This window comes from Malaclemys terrapin, chromosome 9 (genome assembly GCF_027887155.1).
Source record: "Malaclemys terrapin pileata isolate rMalTer1 chromosome 9, rMalTer1.hap1, whole genome shotgun sequence".
NCBI classification, from domain to species: Eukaryota; Metazoa; Chordata; order Testudines; family Emydidae; genus Malaclemys; species Malaclemys terrapin.
Genome location: NC_071513.1, coordinates 79,960,750 through 79,986,717, shown reverse-complemented (window position 1 = coordinate 79,986,717; position 25,968 = coordinate 79,960,750). Strand labels below are relative to the sequence as shown.

The 25,968-nt window shown below is 37.5% G+C and overlaps 1 protein-coding gene across 14 annotated transcripts in view; it reads right to left on the bottom strand.

Moving 5' to 3' along the window:
• Positions 1–25,221, bottom strand: part of MBNL1 (muscleblind like splicing regulator 1) — a 195,936-nt gene extending 170,715 nt beyond the window's left edge. For 4 of the 14 annotated variants that reach the window (XM_054040210.1, XM_054040211.1, XM_054040215.1 and 1 more), the window contains exon 1: positions 16,105–16,316. The gene's annotated coding sequence lies outside the window, so the exon portion shown is untranslated. Of the gene's footprint in view, positions 1–16,104; positions 16,320–24,904 lie in introns of those variants that run through there. The other 10 variants (XM_054040220.1, XM_054040219.1, XM_054040205.1 and 7 more) reach the window with 6 other exon arrangements.
• Between the last annotated feature and the right edge of the window lie 747 nt (positions 25,222–25,968).

The following is a 25,968-nucleotide window of genomic DNA, read 5'->3' as shown; positions in this document are numbered from 1 at the left end:
AGCTACGCTATTCCCGTAGCTGAATTTGCGTATCTGAAATCGATCCCCCCTCTCCCCCCCCGTAATGTAGACGTAGCCTCAGATGGAGATAGCCCCTGTTCTTTCACTGATAATAGCTCCAGCATGGGGTGAGAAGAGTAGGCAGAGACCACAACAAATTTCACAGACTACCAGCAGTGGGGAGAGGGAGCAGCAGGGAACGGCAGTTTCTTTTCAGAACTCCCAAACAGGGAAAATAGCTCTTTTCTCCTCCACCTTGGTAGCATAGGTGAGTTTTTACCTCTCCTTCAGATGGTCAAGCTTAAACTACCACAAGCAAAGATGACACCCAGACACCTCTCATAGAGCAAAGCCCAGTGACATATACCACCCGCAGACACCTCAGACAAGTTGCAATGGCCCTTTGTAAAGTAGTTATGTACCATGTAGATTAATTCCCCAAATGCACTGAATTTCAAAGCCATAACTTTGAAACGCTATGGAACCTTGTGGTATGGTTTGCAGGACTGTTTGGGATAACCCTCTATGATTTGGTGGGATTATTTCTGGATTTTGCTATTTTCTATATTACTATATTCAACCTCTCTAGAACATTTTGCAGATTGTTTTGGGCAAATTCCAGATAGATTTGCTCTATTTTTCAGAGCTGACGCAGCAGATGGCACATGATGTTATTTGCAAGAAGAATGTCCACAACTAAATATTTTTATAACACAGAAATACATTTTGTGTACGAATACATATGCATATATATGTATATGCATGCACATACACATATATATTCCCAACCAAAAATTACATTGAAATTGGGTTAAGATTGAGAGTACATATCAATAATATGTACTAAAAGAATGTGGTATTCATAAAATAAAAAAAATTAACATTATGAACCCAAGAAATTCAGAATTAAAGTTAAACATAAAAGAATTCCTGTTAAGTTATGCAAATACACAGTTAGGGAACCCAAAATAACTTTAGCTTTGCCGTCAGTACAAATAACTTACATTGATACAATGCAATAACAATATAATTTTAACTAAGACATCTTATTTTTTGTGGTCCCAGGTTGGATTAAATTGATTTTTAAAGACTTTTTTTATTCCCCTACCATTTCATGGTGTCATTACAGGGCAGAGTTCAAGTCATTTGATTAATGGGTAGTTTTGAAAAAGAAATATTTAAAATTAGTGGTCATTTTTGCTGTCATTTTTCATAACTGAAAGTTCTTAATTCAGCAGAAGGTGGTACGCAAAATCTACTTCAGATAATTCACAAAGGACTGCCTTCTTTTTAAATTGCCAACATCATCATACAGCAGAACCTCAGAGTTATGAACACCAGAGTTACGAACTGACCAGTTAACCACACACCTCATTTGGAACCAGAAGTATGCAAACAGGCAGCAGCAGAGATTAAAAAAAAAATAATAATAATTACAGGACAGTACTGTGTTAAACAAACTACTAAAAAAATAAAGGGAAAGCAGCATTTTTCCTTTGCATAGTCAAGTTTCAAAGTTCTATTAAGTTAATGTTCAGTCGTAAATTTTTAGAACAACCATAATGTTTTGTTCAGAGTTACAAACATTTCAGAGTTATGAAAAACCTCCATTCCTGAACTGTTAGTACTGTATTGTTCTACTGTACAGTTCTACTGTATTGTTTTCAATGGGATTGAAGCTATAAACTACCTCGGTTAAGATACCCTCTTTCAAAATGGCCACTGCTTCCCATCGTTCTGAATAAAAGTGAAGCTAAGGTCCCTTAGGGAAGATGGCAGCCTCTATTGCTGTCAGGAAACAGAGAGAAAGACCCCATCGAATGGGTGAACAGAGACAATGGCCATCTTTGCTAAAAATAGTTTATACCTTAGTCCCACTGAGAACAATGGAAGATGGTAGCTATTTTTTAAAAAGGTCAGTTCTTTGTGAAATTCTGTGTGGTAGACTCTTATTCCTCAGCTTGTGCTGAAGGAAAATCTTTCAGTTACAAAAATATAATGGGAAAAATGACCAGTTATCCTAAACAAATTCTTCAACATACGCTATGCACAATTTTTTATTTTTGAATTCTAACTGTATGGGAAGTTTGAAGAGTTTCTGTTCTTCCATTCTTAAGATCATTAGGGACAAACAAAAGGTCTGATACCAGGTACTACACTTCTTAAATCTTTAATTAATTTTAACCAATCTTTAATTAACCAATCTTTAATTAATTTTAACTTGTAAACAAACTAACAGATGTACTTGTATATTCTCACAAAATTCATTTTATTCTCAAAGAGCAAGTGCTATAATTCTGAGGATACAAAGATGTATTTTCATTTATCATATAGCGTTGAGCTTTTCACTTGCTTTAAGTGAAAAGCTCAACTCATCCTTAACTATGGAGCCACAACTTGTATTTCTCTCGCTCTCTCGCTCTCTCTCTCTCACACACACACACACACAGAATGTGCAATACAGATATTTGAAATGAAAGCCTTGTGGACTCAGAACTTGGGGATGACCTCTCAGCAAGAAGTGCTAAATCTCAAGACTTAGTATTACATCTCTTGAGAAATAGTGTCAATTTTGCTAAACTCTATAAAATTAGATAGTTAGTCTGGTGATCTGTATAACTGAGTCTATGAAATTCATTCCATTTACTATCCTAAACTAGTTGAACTGCTGTCCCTTTCAAAGACCAGCGCTTCGCTGAATAACCCCGTGTTAAAAGTTAATTTAAGTAGGGTTTGAAGTAAACCTTTTGGTCAGTTACCACACATGATTGGATCTCTTGACTGAATTATTGCTACTTTATTATTCTAGACCTTGAAGTTTAATTTTGGAGTGTGATGCAAGAAGACATCAGACACTGTAAAACGTTTATGTTCTGAAGCAATCATCTGCATTCAGCCTATGTTTTATGAAGCTGTTGATACTCCGTGGACTGTTTTCAAAACCTTCATAGTCTATATGTTTTTATTAATTTCTGACAGAAATTATCATGAACCATTTTAGAGCTTGAATCTGCAAGATGCTGAGCGCTCTGAGCCCCAAGACAGGCACTTAATTATGTGATTAATTATTAATTGTTAATGTGTGTAGTGCCACTGAAATCTATTCACAAGCTTAAGGTTAAGCAGCATGTGCATACTTTCCAGGATTTAGAATATGGTCCATTTTTAGGCTCTAGGCCGAATCCTGCTCCCAGGGAAGCTAGTAGGAGTTTTACCCTCTAAGTAAAGCACTTTCCTTAGTAAATATTCTTACCTGTTCAGATAATGAATGCAATTCATAACTCGTTTTATTCACTTTTTAAAATCAAGCAAACTCCTATTGAAGTCCATAGTAGAATACAAATATATAGAACTACCAAGGTCAATGACAGCTTGCCTGACTAAGGGCCTCAGGATTTCTCTATATTGATTTTATGAAGTTCAGGAACTGGCCTAATGTAAAAACTAAGGGCTATGTATGGTCCTAAGCTAGGCATGTGAATTCCTATTTATACCACTTGGACTTGCACATGTGTTTAATTGACGGAATACTTTTGAAAGTTATCTTCACTATATTAAATGCATATCGAACGCACTATGAATCTTTTGAAGTTCCTATTCAAGCACTGTAGACCATATGAATGTATGATTAGCTAGCAAAGTCAGGGAATGTTAGTTATAACATTTGATTTGTCTTTCAAAATATGCCTGTTCTGAATTCAACTCTGATGCATATTTTGCTTCACCAAATGATCTGTGACCATTTCTTGACTTATTACATTATCATCACTAAGCTTAACAGACAGGTCTGCTAAGTCTATTAATCTTTTGGCACATGAAATCTAAACTTCTTACTACAAGATATAGAAAACATGGTGTAGTAAGTTAAAAGAAAAAATCAGTGCATATTCTGTTAAAAAACTTCATTTTGTGTATCAAAGTGTAACTGATACACTTTTATCAGAACCCAACTATAAATTTAATGTTAATGACCAGGGAAAGGGTCCTTTTGCAACAGAAGCTTCTCACACTGCCAGACAATAAAGCATTCATATAGCTTCTAACAGAAAAAAATATTGAACATATTCAAATGTAAATTACCATCCATACACCTAGAAAAGCATCACTACTGTCTGCATAAATGAATGGATGTAATAAATGCCATCAGTATGGCACCTGAGTACTTTCAGGATTAATATTGCATTTCATATTTTAAACTGTACAGTTGTATAAAATACAGATTTTAGGCTTTCGGATACTAATTTATAAGGGTGAATAAAAATCAATTATTTAAAAAAAAATAAAAAAAATCTGATTTTTTTAATTTAAATCGGATTTTTTTGATAAAATGCTTTCTGAGGAGAAAAACTATCTAAAGATAGTTTTAAATAAGATACATTATAGCTCAAAGCTATCTCATCATGGAATAGGGATTATAAATTCTAATTCTATAGTATGAGAATATATTCATGTAATATTTAAGAAAAGTTTTGTAAATGAGTTCCAATAGTTCATGGATTAGGGACCCAATTTTATGGGGTTCCACAGCTTCTGTATAGATTATTTAGGTTAATCTTTCTATCTACCCAATGGGACTCAGTGTTCAGTCTAGAACAGGGGTAGGCAACCTATGGCTGAATTTCAGTGGCACTCACACTGCCTGGGTCTTGGCCACCGGTCCGGGGGCTCTGCATTTTAATTTAATTTTAAATGAAGCTTCTTAAACATTTTAAAAACCTTATTTACTTTACATATAACAATAGTTTAGTTATATATTATAGACTTATAGAAAGAGACATTCTAAAAATGTTAAAATGTATTACTGGCACGCGAAACCTTAAATTAGAGTGAATAAATGAAGACTCAGCACACCACTTCTGAAAGGTTGCCGACTCCTGGTCTAGAAGATACCATCAGAGATGCTTAGTTTTGCAGTTCTCAAACTGTGGATTTGTGTCTCCAGAGATAACATGCTTGTTAACAGCAAAAATGTTTTTAAATAAATAAATAGTGCACAGAGGTGAGAAATAATGGACCTCAACCCTACTGTCCCTCTGCAAATTTGTGTACACAGAGTCAGTCCCTTACCTCTCTCTAAAAGTGCAAAGTTTCAAAAAGTTCAATGAATAGAAGATTGTTGGGGGCGGAATAGATCTGGACAAGGGGAAGAAGTCTGGAGATAAATGTGAGAAGGGAGGGACAGGCAGCAGAAACAAAAGTGAAATGGTTTGAGCAGCATATTCCAGAAGTCTTGTGGTCTTTCTGAGTGTAGCCTTTGTTGATTTGAGATCTACCATACCATTCTCTCACTAGAAGGGAAAACCTATAATGGAAGCAGGCCGTAAAAGAGATCCATTTTGGGTCTCATCTATCTCTGAGTTGTGAAGAATATGTATTAAGATTATAACAACCAACAAGAATGCACTTTTATGTAGAAATCCATGCTTAAATCGAGTATTCCTGACTAGTGATTTAAATCATGATTTAAATCAAATCTACCATGTAATTTATCATGCTAAAATTGGTTCTGATTCAAATACAAAATTATGTCCAGCTTGCTTTTACACTGGAGGTGTCCCACAATATTAATTTTCTATGAATCCCTTATTGGGGGAGGGGAGGCACCAAATCATCTAGTCTGACCTTCTGTATATCACAGACCAAAGCTTGAAATCTCAAATATATAAATGCATAAACATATACATACATATACACACACACAATTCAAAGGTATGTGGGCTGAATTCTCATTTACATTAAGGCACCTTTACGCTTCTCTGGCAATGAGTAAGAGCCTCAACAGTCAGAAGAACTAACATTGTTTAAACTGGCTATTAAGGGCCCAACCATAAAACATATCTGTATGAACAGATGATAACTCCACTGCCTTTAGAGACCTTCTGTGAGAATGTAAGGGTGCAGCCACGCAAATCTCATAGGATCAGGCCACCCTATGGCACAAAATTCCCCCAAATCCCATAAAGAGGAGACACAACTCAAGCTGAATTCCTCTTGAAAGTAGGAAAGGAGGTAGAATGCTGCCTCTGTTGCATTGCCCACTCCTGCCAACCACAAGTGCACCATGAAGATCAGTCTCCAGAAGACTTTAGGAGTAGGGGTTTAAAGGGAGTAGCTAAGAATTATCCAGCCTCCACTTCCCCAGCTGACCTCTTGCATATGCATACAGACATAGCATTAACTCTTGAGACATTCTCTTCAGAGCTGCTAATGCGAAGTTGTGGGTGATTTGACTAGTAACAATATGGCTCCTGTGGAATCAGTGCTGCCAGGGGAGACTGTGGGTGACTAGACTGAAGAAGCATCTCAGTGACTGCTAATATATGTGAGGATACGTTCACTGTAGAACAGATGGCTGGCAGTCATATAGCCCTGTCCAACCTGTTCCATTTTAAGGGAACAAGTGTCAATTTTTGCCCCTCTTTTTCCTCACTTCTGCAGTTTTTGTTTTTTTTAAGTCAGGCAGGGTTAATCCAGCCCTATACTAATCTTACAGTACAGTAAAGTAACTTAACATTTTAATGACATTAGAAATGTTTTTATCTTTTAAATTTGCTAATGATGTTTTGAATTAAAAGCAAGTAGCAATCATCCCATTGAAAACAAGCTATAATTAGAACAGTAACACTAATTTATTTATTTATTTGTGTTTTCTACTGAATGTGAAATATTGCATTTATATATATGGGAAACTATTAACTTTATATTTTTTTAAAGATACAGTTGTCCCAGCGTGCTGCACTAAAGTCAGACTTTACAGGCAATCTTCTGTAATGATAATGTAGCATATAACATAATTTGAGGGATATTTCAGAGATATAGAAGCAGACATTATGTAGACTTTTTAAAAATAATTTATCTCAGTGGAAAAATAATTCTCCTGATACATCCCTGCATTTTATCATGAGTTTGATGTACACTGAACAATTACAACAATAACCAAATAAATACAGGGACTCACAGAAACTATCCACTAATGGCCTAATGTACACTGACTTCAAGGGGAGTCATATATGCCCAGAATCACTGATGTATATGCTATAGAACCATATACAATTGAAATGGTTGGGTTTGTTTGACAGTTGTTACAGACATATGTTGTGTAATAAGACAGCTTCTTTTGAAAACATGAATGAACATTTCAGAGATGCCTCAGGGAACAGCAGAAAAACATTACCAGCATTAACCAGCACACATTTTAAAAATAGATAAGTCAGTTTCCTTAGTATTTAAACAAAATGTTGAATAAGGAGATGCCCACATACTGCTGTCCTGGGCGGATTACTGCTGGTAAAAGAAGTTTGATACCAGGGCAAGAGCTAGTATTCCTTATTTATTTTAATACGCAAAAACAGGAACTAAACTCCTGGGTGACATGTCGTGCCAAAATCCTCACCTCTTCAATTTATAATCCTTTACCAACTAGACATATGTTAAAAGTTGAATCACAAACCAAATATAGCAGTAATGGGTTCAGCTCTTCCCCTTACTAAATGCACAAACTCCCATTGACACTAATGGAGTAATACTTGTATATTGGTGGCAGAACAGATGCCAAATGTCATGAAGATGGCAATAAAAGAGAAGACATATGCTTATGCCTTTGGTAAGTAATCATGGCCCTAATAGAAAGAAAATGTTCTTTTCATGTTGTTTTTCTTATTGAATTACTTAGAAAAATAACTTTAAAATGTGTCTGTATCAGTGAGAAGCAGTGAGCAGTCTCCATGGTCCCCAGGGAGCAGAAAATGTAGAGACGAGTAATGTGAGCAGCCATGTAAGCATGGGGAAGCTTCTTAGTCATCCCTCTAGCCACTAACATAGGAGATGGCATGTAAAATCCTGGATCTGAACATGGTTAACCTGGGCAGGGAGAGAGGATTTGAATCTGTGCCTGGTTATGGAAACCAAATGTCATGGCTAACCATTATTACCTCTATAATTGGGCAAATCAAAATCCTGGATCTGAATATCTTAGTACTTTGCAATCCAATTCTTGTAGCTCAGACTCCTCTCTCTAATAGACAGATAGGTTTCACTACAGTATCTGAGTGCATAACGCATGCATAGATAAAATTTCATTATGCCCTTTCCACTGACCCGTTACTCAGAAGGAACAAGAGATTGTGAGATTGGACCCATTCTTTGATATTATACTATAATGCCACTGTACTACAGGAATGAAAATACACAGTACTAAATAAAATTGCATCAAGCTGGATAACATCTAGAGATCACAGAAGATCTTTTTAAAAAAAGAAAGGACTTTTCCCCAGTTTCATCACAATGCACTGGCCTTTGCTAACAGTAAAATTATTTCTTTACAGCAATCTTCATAGCATTTTCATTAAAATATACATAAAGCAAAGGAAAACACATATTAAGCCTTTGAAGAGCATGAATATTTACTGCTACGTCTATTTTTATACCAATTAATATGATTGTCTTGGCTTTAGCTCTTTTAGGAGTATGACAGTTGTATTTTCTCCAAAGGGCTTCTAAGTAGCAATCATACACTATTGTGGTCATCAAGAGGTGTAAAGTCTCATCCTCCTAATTATAGGTCTTTCCTGTGTTATTACCATCTCTGTATTAACTATCCAGAAGCAGAACTCAAGCAGTACTTGTAAGCAAATAAAAACAGAGAATAGGAGGTGTTCAGCCTGTATACTGGCTGCTATACCCTCATACAAAACAAGAAAACATGGAGCTCTCTTTAATTATTCTCCTTCTGGCTGCAGACAATAAATTACATCTTGCCCACCTCTCCGTTCTGTGGATTAGTATTTTTTAGTCCATAAACCCTGTTTTTCCTGGACTTTCAGAGGCCCCTCTGAGCAACATTCTCACAGATCAATGCTCCTTGGAGGATTGTCTAACATGAAGCACATATTTAGCAAATATCAATCCCCTTTTCCTGTAGATCAAGTTTACTTTTAAAAGCTTCTAAGTTCCATGGATCTACAGTGCAAGTGAGCAAGCAAGCCTTGAAGCATTAATAAAGAGTGCTACTGCTAAACTACTAACCCGGACTACCTAAAGTCCCAGGGCCTTAACATTTATCAGTCCAGTAGAAGTTCCCTGCTCTGCAGGATGGATTCCACTGAATAATATAAAGTGCATGTAAACATGGCCCTCCCTTCCTCCACAAAGGGTGACATTTTTAAATGCTCATGAAAGGGATGGAAGATGGAAGAGGGTAAAGCCCCGAATTTATTCACAGAACATGTACTACAAGAGCCAGTAGAAGTGCAAGCTGCCTCCCAATACCGGTCAGTGTTCTGGTGGGGCTCAATGTGTAGGAGATGAAAAGGGAATTTAGCCTCCTTGCTGATTCAGTCCTTACTCTCGCTACACTAGGCAGAATAATGGCTAGGTTACAGCTTGATTTTTATATTAATTACTATTCAGTGTTAGTTAGTGATCACACACTGAACTGCACTTTTTTTTTGTGTTATTACTTATAGCTACAGAACTGGACAAAATTAAAAACAGACTCAAAACAGGATAACATGGAGAATTTCTAGTTGTGGAGGGTCTCTAATTTACCTAAGTAACAAATTATCATTTAAGGGGAAAATAAAAGGCAAAATAAAAACCAATTTGAATCTTTGACTGAAATGAAAACCAAATTAAGCCTGAATTATTTGTCAGCTACAAAAATATATATTTTCATTTTTTACAAATTTTACTGTTCAATTTTCCCAAGTTTAGCTGGAAATAGGAACAAATACACAATAATAGGATGAGAGACTGTTGACTTTACATTATATGGGAGAATACAGCTGTCAAAACAGGAGTGAAGGGAGCCTCTGCACTTCCCAAATGTGGTACAGCTGGTCTCTAGAACACCTCTGTGAAGGTGCGGAGAGGGATGTGCATGAAGAGGGATTTCTGGCGATGACTCGAGAAAAGGTAGCAATGTTGCCACTGTGGTCACCCTTATACTGGCCACAAACTACTATAAGAACCTAAGAACAGCTATACTGGGTCAGGCAAATGGTCCATCTAGCCCAGATTCCTGTCTTCTGACAGTGGCCACTGCCAGAAGCTTCAGAGTGAATTAACAGAACTGGGCAATTATCAAGTGATCCATCCCTGTGGTCCAGTCCCAGTTTCAGAGGTTTAGGGACACCTGGAGCATGAAGTTGCATCCCTGAATCAACATGACTAATAGCCACTGATGGACCTATCCTCCATTAACTTATCATCTATTTCTTTTTTTACCCCCATTACAGTTTTGGCCTTCACAACATCTTCTGGCAACAAATTCCACAGGTTGACTGGTTGTGTGAAGAAGTACTTTCTTTTGTTTGTTTTAAACCTGCTGCCTATTAATTTCACTGGGTGATCCCTGGTTCTTGTTATGTGAAGGGGTAAATAACACTTCCCTATTCATCTTCTCCACATCATTCATGATTTTCTAGACCTCTATCGTATGCCCCCTTAGTTGTCTCTTTTCCAAGCTGAACAGTCCCAATCTTTTTAATCTCTCCTCATATGGAAGCTGTTCCATACCCTTAATCATTTTTTGTCATTTTCTCTGTACTTTTTCCAATTCTAACATATCTTTTTTGAGATGGGGTAACCAGAAGTGCATGCCGTACTCAAGGTGTGGGTATACCATGGATTTATATACTGGCATTATAATATTTTCTCTTATTGTTTCTCCCTTTCATAATAGTTCTTAACATTTTGTTAGCTTTTTTGATTGCTGATGCACATTGAGCAGATGTTTTCAAAGATCTATACACAATAACTCCAAGATCTTTCTTGAAGGGTAACAACTAATTTAGACCCAATCATTTTGTATGTATAATTGGGATTATGTTTTCCTATGTGCATTACTTTGCACTTATCAATATTGAATTTCATTTGCCATTTTGTTGCCCAGTCACCCACTTTTGTGAGATCCCTTTATAACTCTTCGCAATCTGCTTTGGATTTAACGATCTTGAGTCACTTTGTATCATCCGCAAACTTTGCTAGCTCACTCTTTACCCCCTTTTCCAGATCATTTATGATTGTACTGATCTCTGGGGGACCCCACAATTAACCTTGCTCCACTGTGAAAACTGACTATTTATTCCTAACCTTTGTTCCTATTTTTTAACCAGTTACTGATCCATGAAAGGACCTTCCATCTTACCCAATGATTCCTTACTTTACTTAAGAGCCTTTAGTAAGGGACTTTGTCAAAGGCTTTCTGAAAGTCCAAGTGCACTATCTCCACTTGCCCACGTTTGTTGACCCCCTCAAAGAATTCTAATAGATTGGTGAGAAATGGTTTTCTTTTACAAAAGCTGTGTTGACTCTTCTGCAACATATCATGTTCATCTATGTTGCTGATAATTCTGTTCTTTAATATATTTTCAACCAGTTTGCCTAGCACTGAAATTAAGTTTACTGGCCTGTAATATCCAGGATCGCCTCTGGAGCCATTAAAAAAAAAAGTCTCCTTCAGTCATCTGGTACAGAGGCTGATTTAAGAAATAGGTTATATACCACAGTTAGTAGTTCTGCAATTTCATATTTGAGTTCCTTCAGAACTCTTCGGTGAATATCATCTGGTGACTTATTACTCTTTAATTGATCAATTTTTTCAAAGCCTCTTCTATTGACAGCTCAATCTGGGATAATTCCTCTGATCTATCACCTAAAAAGAATGGCTCAGGTGTGGGAATCTTCACCACATCCTCTGCAATAAAGACCAATGCAAATAATTCATTTAGCTTCTGGGCAACAGCCTTGTCTTCCTTCAATGCTCTTTTAGCACCTAGATCATCCATTGACCCCCACTGATTATTTAGCAGGCTTCCTGCTTCTGATGTACTTCAAATAACTGCTGTTAGTTTTTTTGTCTTTTGCTAGTTGCTCTTCACATTCTTTTTTTTGGCCTGCCTAATTATACTTTTACACTTGATTTGCCAGAGTTTATGCTCATTTCAATTTAGGATTTGACTTCCAATTTTTAAAAGATGTCTTTTTATCTCTAACTTCCTCTTTTACTCTGTTATTTAGCCATGGTGGCATTTTTTGGTCCTCTGATTTTTTTTTTTTTTAATTTGAGGTATACATTTAATCTGAGCCTTTATTATGGTGTTTTTAAAAAGTTTCCATGCAGCTTGCAGGCATTTTACTTCTGACTGTTTCTTTTAATTTCCATTTAACTAGCCTCCTCATTTTTGTGTAGTTCCCTTTTTTAAGTTAAATGAGACTGTGAAGGGTTTCTTTTGTATTTTACCCTTTAGATATGTTAAATGTAATTATATTATAGCCACTATTACTAAGCAGTTCAGCTATATTCACCTCTTGGACATGATCCTATACTCCACATAGGACTACATCAAGAATTTCGCACCCACAGAGAAGGTGTACAGGGACCATGGCCTCTATTCCAGCCTACAGGCTATCTTAGCAACTATAGAGTTTCATGGATTCCAGGGCCAGAAGGGACCATTATGATCATCTAGTCCGGCCTCCTATATAACACAAACCATAGAACTTCCCCAAAAAGCACAGTTTCTGCTATGAGCTGTTGCATTTCCCTATGCCTCATCCAGGACCAGCTTCAGGCACCAGCCTGGCAAGCAGGTGCTTGGGGCGGCCGCTCAGGAGAGGGGCGGCACGACCAGCTATTTGGCGGCAATTCAGCGGACAGTCCCTCACTCCCGCTCGGAGCAAGGACCTTCTGCCAAATTGCAGCCGCAGATCGCGATCGCGGCTTTTTTTTTTTTTTGGCTGCTTGGGGCGGCCAAAACCCTGGAGCAGGCCTGGCCTCACCTGTGGATTAGGAGTGGATTTTTTCCTGGACTTCCAACCCCCACATAATTCTCCTGCCCTGTCCACCAACTCATCTGCTTCTTAGTACAAGACAATCATCCTGAACACATCTGCTCCTGAAGACCCATTTCTGCCATACAGACTACAGTGCATATTATGATAACTTTATTTGTTAGGGAAACAAGGTGGTGAGGTCCAATAAAAGATATTCCCTTACCCACCTTGTCTCTCCAATATCTTGGGATCAACACGGCTACAACTACACAGCATATAATTTTATTTGTTGTTCCATTTTCTTCTAACCTGTCTACTTGTTTGTCTTTCTGTTCTTAGACTGGAAGCTCCTTGGGGGAGGGACCAAGCTTTGTTATCTGGGTGTCTGTCTGCAAAGTGTCTAGCCCATTGTAGATGTTACCATAAAAATAAACAAACAACTAAATAAATAATAATCACATAAACATTTACTTTAGGTTTTGTGTTTGCTGAGCTTGCGTGCACAGATTTACCATCAATTCATTGCATATATAATGTATGTGCTTATGTATTTTGCTCTAAAAGGGAGTAGCCTGACACTATTTTTTTTTTTTTAAATGTGATAGGGTCCAGTCTTACTTCCACTGAAATCAGGAGCTCTGCCATTGGTTTAAATGGCAGCAGAAGCAGTTATTCACTTTATACAATTTACTTTTCACTGTCATCTACAAAAAACATGGGAATTGTCATACTGTTTCATACCAATAGAATGCCCAGTGCTGGACCCTATCTTTGACAGTGGCCAGTACCAGAGAGAAAATGCAAATAAATCCCAATAACCTGCTCATAGGTGAAGTTTCTTCCTAATCCTTCTAAAAACAGGAGATTTTTTTCTATCAAATGTAGCCATGTAAGTCCTCATCGTCCATAGAAGTGTCTAATTTTTTTCTGAATTCTACTAACCTCTTGGCCTCAATCATATCTTGCAGTAATAAGTTCCACGGGTTAATTATTATTGTGTAAAAAGAGGGTTTCCTTTTATCAATTTTTCCATTTCGATGATTATTTCTTCTCATGTTCTTAGTAAAGGAAAACCCAATTTACCTTCCCTATTTCATTCATTATTTTGTATCATGTCCTCTCTTACTAATCTTCCGTCTAAAGTAATACTGAATCTTTTCACTCTGTCCTCACACAGAAGTCTCTCTGTGCCTCCAATCATTTGTCTGTCACTTGCCTCTCCTGCTTCTGTGACATGCTTTTGGGGTAAAGTGGCCAGGACCAAATACACAATTCCCAGTCAAGGTGCATCACTGATTAATATAAAATGTCATTATAATATTTCTAGCCCATTATTTATACATCCTAATATTTTGTTTTGTTGGTCAAAAAACAATCACTGCATCCTGAACAAAGGCTTTCACCCAGTAACCTTCAGGTCTTGAGCCAAAGTCATTATGGTTAATCTAGAACCTCAAAGTGTGTGAATGATTCAAATTGTTCCTTTCAATGTACATTTAACAATACCATACTGAATTTCATCTGCCAATGTGCAGTCCATTCACCTAGATTTATTAAATCCCTCTGAAGTTCTTCACAGTTTTCTCTAGTCTTTCCTAAATTGTGTCATTTGCAGACTTTGTATCTTTATGGTTCACTGCCTCTTCCAGGTCACTAATAATATATTAAACTACCATAGCCCTAGTATGTAACCTTGAAAAAAGCAATGGTTTACCTTTTGACATGTTGAAAACTGACCATTTATTCCAATTTTTTTCCACCTCTAAGCTAATTTCAAATCTGCAACAGTACTTTCCCTCCCATCCTATGACTGTTTAATTTCCTTAGCAGCCCCTTGAGATGTGTCAAAGATTTTTTTCTGAAAGTCCTAATAAATTATGTCAACTGATTTTCCTTTATCCATTATGTTGGCAACATATATTGCACTGACAGATGTTCTAGAAATAACTTGGATAGATCTAAGTTTTTTCTTTACCTGATAATTTTCAAAGGATTATAATAATTTTATATGTACACATACATACATGTATTTATTAAATATGACCAGGACATTTAGGTATGTATGAGTTTACAATACATACACACACTATATTTACATATGCACACTATATATATTAATATGCTGCTGTATAGATATAATGTGCACTTGTATGCATGTACCTATATACCTACACACAGTTACTGAACTTTTCAGCTATTCCTACCATTTCAGTTTTGGTAGACCAAATGATGTAACTGTTTAATTTACAATTTAGAAGCACCATTATTTTCAATGGGACTTCAGAGCTTCAAAGTACAAGTTGGTTCCATTAGATTCTCTCAGCCCAAATGACAGTAAACTAGTTGGAAGGTAAAAAATTAAACTGAATTACGTTGCTACTGTTACAGAATTTTGTGTCAAAATATTTCCTTATGGCATAGTGCTAATCTTAACTTCCAGCCCCTGAACAGAAAACAAGCCTCATAATTTCCTTCTTTGAATGAAAATCAAAATCAAAATAGTTTTTAAAGTTTATTTCACACTTAGTGAATGGTACTATGCAAACCGAACTTTAGCTCCTGTACACCAGTGTGCACACTCACTTTTCTTACAGTTTGAGTGACGCACTACAAAACAGAATAAATAAATAAATAAATAAATAAATTAAAAGAACCTCTTATGCAGGGCGTCCTCCACCCTGCAAACTTGGCAAAAGACATACTGTACTGAAATACAGCACTCTCCATATAAGGAAACACAGCTAAACATGTCATGCGTAATTTATGTGCAGTAGGCAGAGAATTAACCTTTCCCTGAACATATTTGGCCCATATGAAAAGCAAGCTAGAGGGCAGACTGAGAAGAAGTGATGAGAATTTTTCCCTCTGAAAAATCTTTGCAAGCAATTAGGAGCCCCTGCTGTTCCATCTTGTGTTCCCTTCAAACAAAGATCATTAAGCGATTATGACACTTTATATGCACCTGTTTGTTTGTTTTTTCCTATTCTCTCACTTCCTCCTCCCCCGCCTTTTTCTTTTTTCTTTTTTGAGGACTGCAAAACCCCCTGCGATCTGACAGGGCGTGCAGAACACTCACAGGAAGAGGCTGCTTTAAGCAGAACTGCAACTGCGACCCACTGCTTTCTTTTTAGCTATAGATGGTGTGTGATATGAAACCATAAACCGTGGTAACCCAGCCCCCGCCTGATAAACTGAAAGTCAGTGAAAGCCTAATCTCACTTCCTCATTCAGCCAGCTACATTTTGCACAGCGAAAATATATAAATAAATATAAAGACTGTATTTAAGAGAGAGAGAGAGAGAGAGACAGACTGTGGAAATGGAAACTTACCTCTCACATTTTTTTTCAGAGGCAACCAGACTGTGGACAGATTGCCCAAGGCATTGTGGGATTCATTATTACAAGATGACAAAAGACTGGAAAAGTGAACTTGTCAGTTCCTTGTCACAGAAGCATGACGATAGCCACAACTCACTCAGCTGCAGTGAAAAGACTGTTGCATAGAGCTGTGCACACTCTTATCTCTAATGTCTGGTTTCCGTCGCTGCCTGCACTGCCCCTCCCCCATTCAGCAAAACCTACCAGGAAGCACTGGGCGTATTTGTCGAGCCTTAAGAATGCAAAGGGGGAAGGAAAAAAAATGCTTTCATGCTACTGCAGCGTTTTGCCTTCGTGAAACACTAGGGACTGACACAAATACATAACCGTGGGCCACTGCAGACTGGCATTACTTGGCAGAACAGTCACAAAAATGTGGTATAAAAAGGTATCTGGATAAAAACCATCCCCTAAAAGCTAGTGTTGGTATATTCCATCTTATATGTAAAACATTATAACCTCTGAACTATAGTGAAGATGTGACACATGCACAGTACTGTTCCGATGGACCGTCTGTTCAGACTATGAGTAAATCCCTTTTTAAAAAGATTCTCAAAGACACAGTGAGGATCAGGCTGCAAGGTTAGACTGAAGGTTAGATGCAGAATATAACCAAGCTCTCAGACTTTACCCGGCTTAGTAAATTGCTGCTGCTTAAAATTCACTGTACAGCGTACCAATGTGATTAGTTAAGCACAGGCACTGTGTCTGCAAAAGACTGTCTTTCGGTTGCAACCAATTGGCTTCAGCTCTGCAAATTTACAGGAAATGTATGTAAGAGTACCCACTGCAAGTATGCAACATTTTTTGCACAAACAAATAATGTTAAATATTCCCAACCTTACAGATTCTGGCAACAACAAAAACTTTAAAAATGGCAGATGTAGATTTTATCCTTTTTTCCTAGTCTCAGGAACATTTCACTGTATTTTTCCAGGGCTCAAAAAAATTTCTGTTTGTTTAAATAATCACACCCTTAGCCTTATTGTATTCCACTACACACACTTTCTAACTCATAGTGTGTCCGTGATCCAACCTTTCAATAATTCAGGAGGAAAATGACAAAAAAATCCAGCTAAAAGCCCAATTTCTCCCTAAAATTACCAGTCATTATAAACTTTGATTTGGCCTGGAGTTTTTAATTCAGCTTGTACTTATGATGTTTTTTAAATCCTTTTTATGTTGGTCTATGTGGGTGTTACACTTTTCCCTCCTCCCCCCGAAAACTCAACAATGTAATTCTAATGAGATAAAACACACATTTCTTTCCACATTCAGTGAAGCAGGAAAAATGGTCACCCAACTCCAGATCTAGAGTCAAGGTGAAGGTGAATTTTTGTTTTTCCACTAAGAGTTCTTTTGATCCTTCCTCAGTGTGAATAAAGAGCACTGTGTATGCTTCTATTTCTGGGCCACTGGATCTTAGCTAGGTGTTTCCATAGCTCCTGAAGAGAGCAAGTGCAGGTAATATTGGGGTAGGGAACAGCACATTAGATAAGGAAAAATAATCTTTACAGTGATCTTGTATGATATTGTAGAGTAACACTACCTACAAGTGTCAATACACTGCACCTAGGTTTCAGGAAATAGCGCAATGGTGCCACTACCCCATGCATGAATAAAGAGTAAGTAAGATGAATAATGAAAGCAATTACTCCTCTAAAATTGTATTTGAAACATTTCCTGGATTTCAAAAAATTATTCATTTGATGAATATTGCCATTTGACCATTTCTAGCAAAGAGAGCAAGGCCCTGACACAGCAATCTATGTGGCTGGTCCCTGTTCCTATGCAGAGTCCAGTTGATTTAATGAGATCTCCACATTTGCACAAGCATTTGCCTGAATAGATCAGGGTCTTAGTTACTGCAGAATTAGTTTGACTATGCCACCAGAGAATCAATTTATTACCAAAAAAGCTACAACTTCATTCTTTGCCACTAGCCATGGAAGAAGCAGATAAGCCATGCCACAGCTACTGACTAAATACCCCAAGGATTACTCCAACACCTCAGGCATCCAAACTAGAACCTGGGCTATGGGGCCCAACAAATTAACTTAAACCTCACCATGGCATCAGTCTCCTTTTGAACCTTTCCAAACTTTATGTACTTGCACAAAGTCAGACACTATATAGCCCCAAGTGGTTTAAAATACAATGACAGCATTGTTTCACAAAGCTGTGTACTGTCATATTTTACCAACACACAATAAGGGTGCAACCCTTGAAGTCGAGAGGAGTTTTGCCATTGACGTCAATGGGGGTAACATTTCACCCAGAGAGTTTAATGTAAGTGGCTTGTGCAGTATCACACATATTGTATGTGAAATATAAAAATGTCTGAGTGTCTGACTGACTGTGGAGTCAATTTTCAAACATGAATGTCTATTTTAGGGCACCCAGCTCCACACCTGGATGCTCATATCAACACAAAATATGTCTACACTATGCTACTGTAGTGCTGTACTATAGACACTTGCTATAGCAACGGAAGGTTTTTTTCCCCATTGCTGTAGTAAATCTACCCCCTCATGAGGTGGTAGCTTGATAGAATTATTCCATTGACCTAGCTGTGTCAATACCACTTGACTCTTGCCTATATGCTCGGGGTATTACTGATCGCCATATTTGGGGTCGGGAAGGAATTTTCCTCCAGGGTAGATTGGCTGAGCCTCTGGAGGTTTTTCGCCTTCCTCCGCAGCATGGGGCAGGGATCACTAGCAGGAGGGTCTCAGCCGATTGAAGTCACTAAAACACAGGATTGGGGACTTCAACGGTAGAGTCCAGGGAAGGGTCTTGCGGCCTGCAGCATGCAGGGGGTCAGACCAGATGATCATAATGGTCCCTTCTGACCTTAATGTCTATGAGTCTATGAGTCTATGAGTTTAACTACATCTCACCCAATTCACACCTGAGTACCATAACCAGTTTCTTTAAAACTAAGTTTTAGGTGTAGATCAGGCCTTAGGAAGCTATTTTTATTATTGCATTCATTTTTAAGTCACCCACCATCATAGTATATAGGGGCCATTGCATAAGTTCATCATGATTCTTCAAAGGAAGGCATGATTTCCACTCCTCCCCATATTATTTATGTGTAATTGGATCATGGTGGCTCATTCTGAAGCATGTATTCAAAGCCATAAGGAACTTCAGTGCCAGTTTGAATGTCCAAACATGGAATTGGGTGTCTAACTCTGAAAACTGGACTGTATGGATATGTAAATAAGTATTTCTTGATGGGCAGAGGGCTGGTGTGATAAATACAAACCCAGGAATTCTTCTGGCACCACCCACAATTAACTATAGATACATGGCATAACTTAAAGCTACTTTATGTCAAAATTTCCACTCCAGATTTTTTGGCATTTACTTACTTTTTGAAAGAGGGAAACCAGCTGAAGTTATGCAGGTGATTCACACTCTACCCAGGGCCGGCTCCAGGGTTTTGGCCGCCCCAAGCAGCCAAAACAAAACAAAACAAAACAAAAAAAAGCCACAATCGCAATCGCGATCTGCGGCAGCAATTCGGCAGGAGGTCCTTTGCTCCCGGCGGGAGGTGCTTTGCTCCCAGCGGGAGTGAGGGACCGTCCGCCGAATTGCCACCGAATACCTGGACGTGCCGCCCCTCTCCGGAGCGACCGCCCCAAGCACCTGCTTGCCAGGCTGGTGCCTGGAGCCAGCCCTGACTCTGCCCATCTAGCCATCCATTTAATCTGCCCATCACAATGGTATTTAAGATGCAAACACATAGGTAGGAATCTTATGCAGCTTTACCCTTTTCCTTGATCTGCACTGCTTTTTTAGGACATGCATCCTACTCCATTCCCAGCTCTTCTAAGATAATAGGCTACTTAAAAATAAAAAGGGTACCATTTTTAGGTAGTTTCCATAACTAACCTGCATGCTTCAGGTAAGTTGTGTTCTTAAGTTCCTTGCTTAAACAAATTACTGTTTTAATAAAGCAATGGTAGAATCTTTTATCTTAACTTTGGCATTGCTACCAATTTAAAAATCATGCTCCAGCTAGAAAAAACAAAGCTATTTTCACTTCTTCCTGATGACATTTTGTTTAGCAACTCATTTCAAAACATTGCAACTGTTTACTGATTGCGACTGACTCATTTTAAATGGATACATAGATATATTTTTTTAAAAACTTACTTTTAAAAAAATCCTTTGTTTCTCCCAATTTTCAAACCCACTGGGAACAATTTAGAAAACGTTTACCTTCTAGCCAGTACAATAACATTTTCTGTATCTCTACAGTCTCTGTCACTCAACTAAATGATAGGCCAATTAGTCAAAGACAGAAGGTGGAGTCAGAGTGCAAAGGTCTTTAATATCGGTAGGTTCCTTACCATTCAGGGATTTAAAAATCAGCAGGGCCATATTAAGGTCCACTTTAGGTCTGATCTTACTTCTAATGAAGTCTATGGCAAAACTGTCAATGAGCAGAATATCAGGCCCTACGTAGTGGGGATTTTTAGTGGATTTTCAGAGGGTGTTTTTTTGTAAAAACAGAACAAAAGTATCCCATAATGGTTTAAATGCATAAACTTATATAATCATTGATCCAGCAAAGTGCTTAAGCTCATGCACACAAAGGGTGTTAAGTGCTTTATGAATCAGGGCCATATTTTCTATATTTTATAATGCCTTGCAATTTTAAAATGTAAAGGCTTTAATTATATGATTATTGTTTTAAAATTACGTAATGCTATTTAATTTGTCTATTAATTTCCATTTTTGGAGAAGGTTGTCTAGTCATTTATCAAATATATATAAAAGAATAAGTGTGTATACACTCAAAGACATACGTATAGTGCATTATTGTAATAGAATGGTCTTTGTAAACTTATTATGTATGGTTATGGCAAAGTCTTGGAAAAGGAAGAGAATTTGATTTCTTAAACTTTGTTTCTTTAAAATAAAGAAAAATAGAACAAAAGAAACTCTGTCGATGCATGTAAATTACAAACCTCAATAATGACTAAATCTCACATCAGAATTTATATTATGATATTCTGAGACTGCAGCAATATCTATTGTAGGCAGAACCCCCCGACAAAGTGGCTGCTTTAACGCAGATTTTTCTAGTTTTGCTGGTTTAAATCATTAACAGTCCTTAAATATCATTTTAGGTAATGTTGGTCTGGTCCTTACTTCTGGCTGAAGGTTCAGGTCATTACTTTAGACCAATTCAGCTATTATAACATGTAGTGGGTATGTTTCTACATTTTTCCCCAGCATTTTTGAGTGCCTTTCAGTGCCTTTTATTGTACCAGCCATCCTATCCTCCTTTTATTTGGAAGAATTTGATGAGTAGCTTTCTGAATGACTTTGTCACCTGTATCGTATGATGTTTGATGATTTTTATTCTGCATTTTGATCATTCCTCTATTCCTGCTATTCTGAATTTTAACCCCATAATAGATTCTGTGGACTTGAAGTGATTGGTTACCACAGCAACACACTCAGCTGGATTCTGTTACCCCTTGTGGGTCATGCAGTGGTGCCCTGATGAATTCCTTTCACAGAGCAATCTCCCATTTTCAGGGCCATATATTTATTTTCATCTCTGTCCCTTTTCTTCAGTATGGGGTGCCAGTGACCAATATTGTTTTGCTTGAGGAAAAAAGAAGTGGATCCAGAGGTGTCTCCCATGGACTATCCATGGATAAGTCATACGAAAGTACCCATAGGGCATAGTGAGTATATTAGGTCTCAAACTTTGAAAGCCCACAGCAATCTCATTTTGATGTACCCCTTTCTATTGCTGCTGATGACTTGCTTCATCCTTAGAAAAGTTTTCCACCAAATGAGCTGGAGAAGCTGGCTCCTCTGCCTTGTACATCACCTACGACTTGCCCGTCTCACCCCTGCCTTTTCCTTTGAACATCAGCGTTTCCTTTCCTCATTCTGACCAGTGCTGGTTATAACTCAGATCCAATTGACCTGAGCATATTTTCATACAACCTTATAAATGGAAAAGAATAGCTCCTCTCGTGGTAACTCAGCAGCTGTTTAATACATTTTTGATTTATTTGCATATCTTAACCCTTCGTGACTTTTTGAAATTTTTAAATCATTGTGTAAAACAACTTCCTCCTGGTACTTCCGTTCAGTTTCTTTGCACAAGCCAAAGAGGTTTGCTACTTTCTCTGATTAATTAGCAGGACTTGGGAGTACTGTTTTTTTCTCAATGGTACTCAATAGGTTGTCTTCTTATTTTCCCATATATTCCTTGTTAGCTCACTCTCTTCAATTTTGATTAGGAATTCTGCTGTATTGATTCTCGCAGACCAATAACACGATCTGTTCAACCAATCCTATTTCCTTCTGCTCTCTTAAGAGTTTACCTTCTGTTGTAGGTCCTGTCACTAATACTGATAATTCATCTTTGCTTCTTTCCTTTAGATTTTTGATGTGTACTAATTTACTCCTTGTGATAGGTTGCAGGAGCATAACCAGATCCTTGGTAAATAAGGGGTTAATCTCAGTTTAATTCCCTTTCCAAGGTGCTCTGATGAAGGTCTATCAGAGCAGCTGCTTGGAAGCAGAGTGCTTTCAGGAAGGTCAGGCACTACACCAAGGGTTCTAGAACTTGAAAGCTTAGTTGAGGAGTTTTCTGTTCTTTTCTGTTTATTTGACATCATTATAAAAGCTGACATGATCACTTGAGAGGAAAAAACCTTGCTGAGTGCATGCTTTCTGACTGTTTATTTTCCAACTAAGTTACAACACCTGTTTATACCAGTGTCTTGAAGAAGCTTAATTTAGATCTGTGCACTATTTTTTATTTTGTATATTATGGTATAAAAACTTTGTCTAGAAACTGAGGCAGTTTTCTCACCTTTTGGATGCATTATTTTGAAGTAAACTAATTGGTCCCATTTCTACAATATGAAATCTGGATAGAACATTTGACTGTCATTTGTTGTTTCATCTACATATTAATATAAATCAAGAAATATCTAGTTGTTAAATGTAACTAAGATGGGTATACCCAGCTATTTATCTTATTACCAACATCTCAAAAGTTGGCAATTATTCTGCTCCAGTTTACCTCGCTACTCATGTGTCTTTTCACTCACTCCCCTTTAATGCCCCATGATGACTAACCACCTCCTTTGTGTCCTTCTTCCACTCCTGTCTCTGGATCTACTTCAATGCAGTCCTGCACACTTTTATTACAAACTGGTATAAGAACACGACTCACCTCATTTTTAATTCTTTACTTTTTATCCTACAACAGAATACTAGGAGCTTTAGAAAGAGACAGTTATGAAGACAAGTTTCCTACTCCAAAGAGTTTACAATTTAAATACTTCATTGCCCATGTTTCTCTTACATGACTCCTGTGCTCAGGTGTCTACACTGATTATCTCTTTACAAACATATTCAGCTTAAAGAGTTAACTATGACAATTAAGATTTGGTTTTCAGCAATGTCTGACCAGCACCCATAAAGCAGGTTCTTAGATATCTAAATGACATAAACTGCATCTGCAAGTAACTGGTGGCAAACAGTAATTAATTTTTTAAAGTAGTAAAATATTTAGACAAATGTCCACTAGTCTACAAGCATATAAATGAGCAAAGTGCACCCTATCAGTATTAGAGTGCATAATTATCCTATACACTATATCCCTTGGGTTCTCTGTGGTGATTTCTTTATTATTCTTTAATTAGTTCTGGAATTCAGCTGTCAGAAACAGGAGGTCCACTTCCATTTAGTTTGACTTCCTGTCATGAGAAGTGCAAGAGTTCAGCCCAGGTGGACTCTGGCTTCATTCCAACACAGTATTTAATCACCAAACACTGGTGGGACATTCATTGGCAGTGAAATCTTTCATACCAGGAAATCAGGAGCTCAGGTGCCAAGGGATTAATGTCTTTTTAATTTATATTAGATTTTACAAATGTACTTGGAACAGTATCTACATCTCATACCAACTCCTGCTTACCTTATTCCTGCCACTTAATCATTAGGGTCAACAGGAATGATGAGCAGGATTTAGCGCCATTAGGAAAAGGAGGAATAAAATAACTCTATGATAATACCTCAAGGCAACTATGTTCTCATCCTAAATATAAAACTATACTCCAAATACTATTACTAAGTAGTAAAAGTGGAAGCTATTGTGAAACAGTCAGCACATCGGTTTAAACACATCAGAACACTTGCTTGGAGAGTTCGAGAGAAGTAAGATACAAGGGAAATAAAAAAATAGTGCTCAGTGAAAAAGCCACCAAAATGGTTTCTTGCTTGTTTGTTTTAAGCCAGGATCCTTTAATCAGATCATGCAGGCGGCCCCTTTGCCTGTCCAGAACCCCAAATGGACTCTGCATGGATGTCCGGTTCTGCCCACAGGAATTAAATGGCAAGAGCAGGACTTCATTTGCAAATAGTGTTTGGAAAATATAATTTAAACAGATTATCCACAAGTAAAATTTTTCAGTTCTGATATAAAAATGAATATAAGTTTTTAGTTAGCTATAGTTTTCACATCAAAAAAAGTTTCTTTTCCAAACAGATAGTGCCAATTTCTTGTCTCTATAATAAATTATTATTAAAATCTTCAGTCAGTTAATATAAATCACAAGATGCAAAATGACAAAGTTCCAGTCAATACAAACAGTCCAGAATTACTTACTTCCAGAATTACTTACTAAAGCTTAGTAGAGTTTTCCATAATTCTAATGTCAACTTACACAATCAAATAAGCATGGGAGAGCTCAGGTCTTACCTGTTTTGCCTCAAGTGTAGGTTAGGTCTTAAAGCTGCTTAAATAATACAGTGACACAGCCACCACCACCTCGAAGAGCTCTGTTCTGCTGTGCACTCTGGGCTAATTACAACATTCTTTCTTCACAGTAGAAGGATGGTGGCCTAGCTAAAGGGGAAATAGTGAAAGACCAGAATAATTATGCTTCCCCAACCCTATAGGTTTAAGAATGTGAAATAAGCTATTCACATTAGCATACAGTAGTAGCCATGGCAACAGGCTGTGGTTTGCATATGTATTTTTTAAAGAACCAAAAATTACTTCCAGCTATTAAAAAAAAAAGACGCTAGAGGAAGTACTTTTGTATTTTAAGCCACATCCCTAATTAAAGCAGCTACTGTAACTTAACATGTACAGTCCACATTAAAAGAACGATCTCTTGGTCTTGTGTTTTAAAATCTACCAATTAAAAATGTTTAGTGTCTGGCCTAACTGCTAATCTGACGACTGACATCTGGTCTAAAAGACAGACTTGCCCTGCCTGGCAAGATCAACAAGTGTTCCTGGAAACTTGGTGGTGATGGTGGGGGGTTGTTTGTTTTTTGTCCTCAGGTCTTGTACTTCCTTCCTCTTGAAGAGCTGTCTGTTAGCAACCGATAAAGCCTTGCAAAACTGAAACTGCTACTATCTACAGACTATCATTTCACCCTGCTTAAGCTACCAACATCACAGGGCAGGTGCAAAGTCTTAAATATGAAAGACTTTTGCAGGCAAGATATATTAAAACCTCTTTTGTTATTTGTATTACAGCTACTATAGTCTTTGGGCTTCCTGCACAAATGACAGCTTACTTCCAGTGCAAACTTTTGTATAGCAGCCATATTTGAGACATTATAAAATTAGCTGAATAAACTGATCATCACTCTTATCAATTCACTTCTTGAATTCTACATAGATATAGCAAGTGTAAAAAATTGGGATGGGGGTGGGGGATAATAGGTGCCTATATAAGAAAAAGCCCCCAAAATCAGGACTGTCCCTATACAATTGGGACATCTGGTCACCCTAATTCTACAAGACTTTTA